The sequence below is a fragment of the Nicotiana tomentosiformis genome, chromosome 10 (genome assembly GCF_000390325.3).
Source record: "Nicotiana tomentosiformis chromosome 10, ASM39032v3, whole genome shotgun sequence".
NCBI classification, from domain to species: Eukaryota; Viridiplantae; Streptophyta; class Magnoliopsida; order Solanales; family Solanaceae; genus Nicotiana; species Nicotiana tomentosiformis.
Genome location: NC_090821.1, coordinates 2977468 through 2985959, shown reverse-complemented (window position 1 = coordinate 2985959; position 8492 = coordinate 2977468). Strand labels below are relative to the sequence as shown.

Below are 8492 nucleotides of genomic sequence, written 5' to 3'. Positions count from 1 at the left end.
GGCGCGAGAAAGGAAGGCGCGTGACTTGGACCAAGTGAAGTGCATCAAAGACGAAGAAGGTAGAGTTTTGTTGGATGAAGGTAAGGCTGGCAAGTGGGCCGGTCCAGGCCCGGGACCGCGGGCCAAATGGGCCAAAGAGGCCAGGACCGTAAGGAGCAATTTTAGTGTGCCCGGGCCGGTCTCGTGGGCCGGTCCTATGCTTTGGGCCCGCCAGGACCGGGATCGTTTGGTCCACCAAGGACCGGGACTGGTCGCCTCGCGGGCCAAACGGTCCCAACGGTCAACTTTTAAAAAAAAATTGAAAAATTTAAAAAATAGTCGTTGGGCTGTCAAAAATAGTTGTTGTGCTATCAAAAATAGCCGTTGGCTATTTATAAAATAGCCATTTAATCCCCTCCCCCCAACTATGTTTTAACTCCAAACTTTTTATAATTACACTTTTTTCCTATTTTCAACTATAAATACCCCCTTATTCTTTCATTTTTCTTATTAAATCATCAATCTATCATAATTTCTCTCTAATTTTCTTCTATAATTGCTACTATTACTTACTTTATTGTTACAATTTATGAAAAATTGTGAAGTTGGTGTATTGAAATCTTCAAGTCTTCAACGATAATCAATTTTCAACAAGTTGTTCATTATTTCATAATTATTGCTTTACAAATTTGGATTGTCAAGACTTCAAAACAACCGTACATACAATAGGTGAAAACCAAAAAATATTGTAAATTATAACATAATCGAGTTTAAGCAGTTATGATAAGGATAATGGTATCAAATAGTGTAGTAATATGTACATACGGTAATATATTATTTACTCATGTCTAATTGAGAAAATGCTTTTGATCAATTATTTACTATACAATCATATATGTACAATAACATAATTTTGTTTTGGAGTCTACTAAGCTTATGTTGTCAATATGGTTTCCCTTAATATATTTTGTTCTAGGCCAAAAATAATTTAAAGCCCCCAATTGTTGCGATAGATTTAATCTTTTTTAATGCTACAATAAAATTACAAGGCATTACTTTGAATATCCATTTACAATATTTTTGTCTTTAGACTTTAAATTTGAATTAAAAAAATTAGGTCACAATTCTATAATAAAATTTACAAGGCATTACCTTAGATATATTTTTTAACATCCTTTTGTCTCTAATTTTTATTTAATTTTTTTTAAATATTGGGCCCACTTAGCCCATTTAGCCCGCGGGACGGGACCGTTTAGCCAGGGACCAAACGGTCCTAGTCCCTACAAAAAGACCATTTGGCCAGGGACCGTTTGGCCCGTTTAATTTGGGACCGGCCCACTTGGCCCGTTTAGACCCGGGACCGGCCCACTTGCCAGCCTTAGATGAGGGGCTTATATGTCGGAGATGGAAGACCTACTTCCATAGTCTCTTGAACGAGAAGGGGGACATGAACATTATACTAGGTGATTTGAAACTATCCGGGAGTCGTTGTGACTTTGGGTATTATAGTCGGATTAGAGTTGATGAAGTTGAGGGTGCTACGCATAAGAGGAGCAGGGACAAAGCGATCGGGCCGGATGAAATCCCTGTGGAGTTTTGAAAGAGTATGGGCAAGGCGGGCTTGGAGTGGCTCACTAGGTTATTTAATGTCATTTTTAGAACGAAGAAGATGCTCGAAGAGTGGAGGTGGAGCACGATGGTTCATGTATACAAGAACAAGGGTGATATCCAAAATTGCAGTAATTATCGGGGTATCAAGATGCTTAGCCATTCTATGAAAGTCTGGGAGAGAGTGGTAGAGCTAAGGGTGAGAAGGAGTGTGACTATTTCCTATAACCAATTTGGGTTTATGCTGGAGCGTTAGACTACAGAAGCCATCCATCTTGTTAGGAGATTGATGGAGTAGTATAGGGAGAGAAATAAGGACTTGCATATGGTGTTATCGACTTAGAAAAGGCGTACGATAAAGTTTCGAGGGAGGTTTTGTGGAGATGTTTGGAGGCTAGAGTACATGTTGCCTACGTTAGGTTGATTAAGGACATGTATGATGGAGTAAAGACTCGAGTGAGGACGGTGGGGGGACTCGAAAAATATTTCGGTTATTTTGGGGTTGCATCAGGGGTCAGCACTCAGGCATTTTTATTTTCTCTGGTGATGGACGTACTGACGCGCCACATCCAAGGGGAGATGTCGTGGTGCATGTTATTTGCAAATGATATTGTATTGATTGACGAGACGTGAGATGGTGTGAAAGCGCAATAGAGGTATGGAGGCACACCTTGAAATCTAAAGGTTTCAAGTTGAGCAGGACCAAGACAGAATACTTGGAGTGTAAGTTCAGTGGCAAGACTCTAGGAGGGGAGGGGAGGATGGACTCGCAGGTCATCCCTAGGAGAGGGAGTTTTAAGTACCTCGGGTCTATTATTTAGGGGGATGGGGAGATTGATGAAGATGTCGCACATCGTATTGGGGCGAGATGGATGAAATGGAGGCTCGCTTCCGGTGTTTTGTGTGACAAGAAGGTGCCACCGAAACTTAAGGGTAAGTCCTATAGAGTGGTGGTCAGACCAACGATGTTGTATGGGGCTGAGTGTTGGCCAGTCAAAATTGCTCATGTCCAGAAAATGAAGGTAGCAGAGATAAGGATGTTGAGATGGATGTGCAGGCACACCAGGTTAGATAGGATCAGAAATGAGGTTATTCGCGATAAGGTGGGTGTGACCTCTATTGAGGACAAGATGTGGGAAGCGCGACTTAGGTGGTTTGGTCATGTGAGGAGGAGGAGCACAGACGCCCCGGTGAGGAGGTGTGAGAGGTTGACATTGGAGGGCCTACGGAGAGGTAGAGGTAGGCCAAAGAAGAGGTAGGAGAGGTGATTAGGCAAGACCTAGCGCAACTTCAGCTGACTAAGGACATGACCCTTGATAGGAAAGTATGGAGTTCGAGAATTAGGGTAGTAGAGTAGGTAATGTAGAGTGTTCATAACATTAGTATTGGCACACATTCTCATTTTCTGTTGGTAGTAGGTTTTTATGACTAACCCTTATTTTCTTTCATTGTTGATCACTTTACTGTCTTGTTGTTTTATTCTACATTTATATGGCTTTTTGATATTGTCCCTTCTTACTTATATTTTCATTAATATGGTACTTATACTATCATGAGCCGAGGGTCTATTAGAAAGCCTCTCTATCCTTATAAGGTAGGGATAAGGCCTGCGTATATACTATCCTCCCCAGATCTCACGGTGTGAGATAATACTGGGTATGTTATTGTTCTTATATACTGGTAGAATACTTGCACGCAGCGGGAAGTACTCAGAAGAGGATGCGAAGACCGTTATGGTACAGATACTGAATGTTGTTGCATTCTGTCATCTCCAGGGTGTTGTACACCGTCATCTTAAACCTAAAGTAAACAGATTCCTCAAACTCGCGTGGCAAATTAGAACACTAAGAACCAGTTTGGACATAAAAGAAATTTTACTTTTTTCGAAATCATTGTTTGGCCATACAATTTTTAATTTTCACTTGAAAATAAATTTTAAAATTTTTCGAAAATTTGAAAAATTTCAAAAAACTGTTTTTCAAAATTTTCACTCATATCATTCATAAAATTTTAAAAACAACCCAAAATTATATTCATGTCCAAACACAACTCAAATTTTCAAATACCATTTTTACTTGAAATCTATTTCACTGTTTTTGGAAATTTACATTTCTTATGTCCAAACGCCCACTAAGTTATACTTTTTTTATTTTCACTAGTTACAAAAGTATATCTAATATTCTAATTAGGGTGTGGAGGTCGAGCATTAGAATGGTAGGTTAGGAGGTAGCTGATAAGGTTCGTCCGGGTGGGAGGCTGGTCTGATAAGGTTTCGTCCTAGGCTGCTAGCGATTATTGTTGTGTCCATACTATTCTTTCATTTTTCATAGTATCGGGACATATTCACTGGTTTTTGTTATTATTTTTCATCTATTTTCTGGTTCTTGTGTTGTTGCTATTACTTATATGGTTATGTTAATAGTACTAATATATTGTCTCTTTTCGTTTTCTTGAGCCGATGGTCTTTCGGAAACAACTTTTCTACTCTTCGGAAAAGAGGTAAGGTCCGCTACCCTCCCCAGACCCCACTTATAAGAACTCACTGAATATTATTATTATCGTATACTGATTAATATGTGATACACTTGCAAAACACGTGTCTATAAACTAGTTAACTAAAGACCACGTTGATTTGAAAACACTATAAATGAAGAAGTTGATGGTGATTGCTTTACTCAATATCGTTATGCCGTCTCTTTTCCTTTTCCTTTTTGAAAAACATCGTTCCATTAGCGCGCAATGATCGAAAATTTAACATATACATTTTATTTATCATTCGTACAATGATTTTAAATTAATAAAATTCAAATATTTATATATATTTATTAAATATTTTAATACATGTATATAGAATCTAAAAAAAATACTTGGTTTGAGGATCTAAACAAAACTACTAGGGATGTTCAATTCGAACCGTAATAGTAGTTTAATGGCTTATTGGCAAGGGCGGCCCTTCCATAAAGCAAGTATAACAACTACTTTAGGCTCCACATTTATGGGGACCCCAATTTTTGTTACACCTAATAGCATATGTATAAGTTTAAATGTTTTGTGAAGTGAAAATGTTTGATTTCTTTCTCTAACAAGTATAGAGAAGAAGGATTTGCAACTGCTATGATTTTTGCCAAGTAAATTGCACTTGAAATGAATATTGAACCCGAATTTCGTAAGAAACGTATAATATATAGAAAGTAACAATTTGATGAAAATATTGATAATAAAATCTCAAAATCGTTCGAAGAGTCCTTTGGAATTGATTATTGTATACATAGTAGACATGGTTATTTTTTTACTTCAAAATAGATTTGAACAATTCGAAGCATATGCAAATATATTTGGTTTTCTATTTAGCGGTAAAAATTAAGATCACTAGATGATGAAATTTTGAAAAAATATTGCCTTAATCTTGAATGTTCCTTAAAGCATAATAATCAATTCGATATTGATGGTTTAGATTTATTTTCGGAATTAGAAATATTAAAAAAATAGTATAATTAGAAGATAACGGTTTAATTGATACACCGGTCAAATAAAAAAAATTGATTCTTTTTCCAATGCCGATATTACTTATGGAATAATGGTAATAACTCTTGTTTCCGTTTCAGTGGAAAAAAAATTTCAAAATTAAAATTGATAAAATCTCACCTAAGTTAAACCATGTCTCAATAAAGACTAAATGGATTAACTATATTGTCAATTAAGAAAGACTTATTAGGAGTTATTGATTATAAGAAAATTATTAATAACTTTGTATCTAAGAAGCGCTAGAATAGATTTCAAATAAATAAATATTTTTTTATAAAAAAAAAAAGTTAATGCCCCTCATAAAGTTCGGCTTTAGGTCACAAAACTCACCGGGCCGCCCCTGCTTATTGGTATCGAGTTATCAAATTAACAATTGGTGAATGAATTGAAATTTTATAATTAACGGTTTTTCGGTTCAGGACAGGTTACTTAATTTCCTTATTGGATAAACTGTAAACCTGTATTTATATTTTTACCCATTATGAAGCAATTTCTTAGCAGCTTGAGCTTCAACGTCATCATAGGGTAGAACTAGGCAGATGTTAGATAGTTTGATATATTCCTGCTCAAATAAATCATTTAACTTAGTAACTGAAGCAAAACTATATCCCAAATTTATGTTAACTGAGCTTCTATTACTGGTTAATGATCCATAATTTGTATTTTAGCTTTGCTTATTGTAAAAGAATTAAAGAAGAAGAAACTACCATTAACAATGAGAGCTTCATTCGTAACTTTTATTGCTTATTTATGTAACTTTTATTGTCTATTTAATTTAGACGATAAATCGCCCGATAATCGTTAATTCGATACGCCCAATATCTTATTGGATGGCTAGATAATTAATACATTTACAAGCCTACAACAAATATGGAACCCTAAAAGCTATCAGACTCAGTTAAGGCTTTGCAATAAGTATTCCTAAACACTTTCACAGTATATCACCATTACAAATATTGAAACTTAGAATTGTAGGGCATTATCCCGAGTAAGGGAGCCCTTGCAAAAATTCTCATCGGCCAAGGCAAAACCCAGGCCGAAGAGGGGGTTTGGAAATAGTTTTCAACCAGCAATAGACGCGCCTCGGTTAGAACCTCACTAGCTGCGTCATTGCCCCAAGCGCAAAGATGCCTTATGTTTCTTATTTGCCCTGACTTATATACGCCTCGCTTCATCCATTTTCTTATTCAATATCGATATGGGACGCTGGTAATTTCTCAACAAAACTGTGATATAATGGACATTCAGCATTATTAAATCGAAATCACTTCACCTAGTTGAAAAAGGAAAGTATGGTCTTTTAATTGCCAGAATTTCTATACTTTGCCTTCACGTTTTGGATTAATAGCAATGCTCTGAACAACTAAAAATCATCTTTTGCTTATGTTGATGTCAATAGCTTCAAATATTTCCTTAGCGTCTTGTAGCTGTCACATTTAGATCTTGCAAATCCTTTCTATACACACATATGCCATATCGTCGAATTTTACATTCTCTATTATTTTGTTTATCTTGAAACATTAATTTTCAGTTTCATTTGGATTAAGAATTAAGTCTATTTTTTTCTTTAATCCAAGATAAGAAACATTAATTAAATTATTGTCAATCAGAATTCTCAATCAATTTTTAACAAATTCAATAGAAAGAATTGATTATGCTAAGTTTGGCTCGACTGTCCCCGTACCTTAACCGTGAGAAATTCAAAAATAGTCAGATTTACAAGTGTTAATTGAAAAATAGCCACAATTTCAAAAGTAATCGAATTTTAGCCACTTTTCATGTAAAGATAAATCTGAACGAAAACACTGTTCAAAATCCGAAAAATATTCCGGCATAATATACTGGAGTTCCAGTATAATATACCGGTCCAGCATAATATGCTGGAAGTTCATACATAGGTGCTTCAATCTCTAGTATATTATGCTGGAACTTTTCGCGTGTTGGAGTTCCAGCATAATATGCTGGAAGTTCATACACAGGTGCACCAATCTCCAGTATATTATGCTGGACCGGTCCGTGTTGCAGCAAAATAGTGACTATTTTTCAATGACTTTACAAACGTTGGCTATTTTTCAATTATCAGTATGAAAATTGGCTAGTCCGTACTATTTTTATAACCTACTCGGTCAACCGGACAAGCACGGTGCAGCCCCTACAATTGTTTATGAGGTGGCCAATTTTCACCTTTCAATTTTTCCAAAGATAGCCAGTGTTGATAAACTTTAGACAAAATGCTGATAAAAATATATGAAGTTCAGACATACATGTCTACGAGCCAAACTTCAATCGCGTGTATCTGGAGTCTTTCTATGGCAAGCCAAATATCAATCGTGAATATTTAAAGTTTGCTTGGACAAGCAACATGCCAAGCTTCAAACGAGTATATCGAAAGCTTGGTAGTAGCAAGCCAAACACATATGTCGAATTTTTGCTTGCACAAGCAATGTATTAAAATTCATGTAAACTTTGTAATTTCTGACGTGAATTTTACAACTTCTATCGCATATGTCGAAAGTTGTATCTGAAGTGGCTAAACTTACAAAAATTATAAACCTCGGTTATGCCTTAAATGGAGGGTCTCAAAATCGGCTCTCTGTGCACTTTCCCCGTAAAAATTGTATGGGTCTGCCCTATTTGGTCGCCCATTTTTAATTTGTACCCGTTTTATTTTTTGTTTTGCATCCGTACCTACTTTTTTTTGTTAAAAGTGTTTTAAAAAGATGATTTTGTCTTTCTTTAATGAAAGACTACTATTTCTCCAAGTATACAACATATTATCTCTTGTCTCTGTCTCTCTGTCCTTCTTTACAGTTTTTGATTATTTTCTGAAATTAAACGATTTTTGCCATTGCATTCTGCTTGATTAGCAATTGTTTCGTCTCTAACAAAATTAAGTATAATCATATGTATGGTCTTAATGGTTGCTTTTGTACATTGCATTAACTTTGTATAGGGTTTTAATTTAGGATTAGTTTCATGATTTAATTTCTGAATTTTTTGTTGATAGTAATCTTAGTTGAATCGTTTTTCTTTTTTTATTTGTGCTAAAATAGTTTCCTAGGTTTTACTTTGATTAGTGCATTAGTTTTATAGGTTTTACTTTTACGATTAGTGTTTTTAGGTTTTTTGAAACTGTATTTGTATTTTTTATGAAAATTCTATATATTCTTCGGTGATTGTTGAAGATGTTAAAATTTTTAAAAATTTCGAGACTCAAATAGATGATGCTATTAAAGTGTGAAGTTTATAATACTTCAAGGATACTTAATTCTAGGAGCTGAAGTTTTATTTTGTGTTTTGTAAAAGTAAAGTATGTTTTGTTTGCAGTTTTTGTTTTGTTTTTGATGAACTCCAGCATTATTGGAGTTGAAGTTGTGTTC

The 8492-nt window shown here is 35.3% G+C and overlaps 1 non-coding gene across 1 annotated transcript; it reads right to left on the bottom strand.

The window, feature by feature from the left end:
- Positions 1 to 6087: 6087 nt before the first annotated feature.
- LOC117278725 (U4 spliceosomal RNA) lies at positions 6088 to 6241 on the bottom strand. The gene has a single exon (XR_004509069.1). It is a non-coding gene; the product is annotated as a U4 spliceosomal RNA (small nuclear RNA).
- Between the last annotated feature and the right edge of the window lie 2251 nt (positions 6242 to 8492).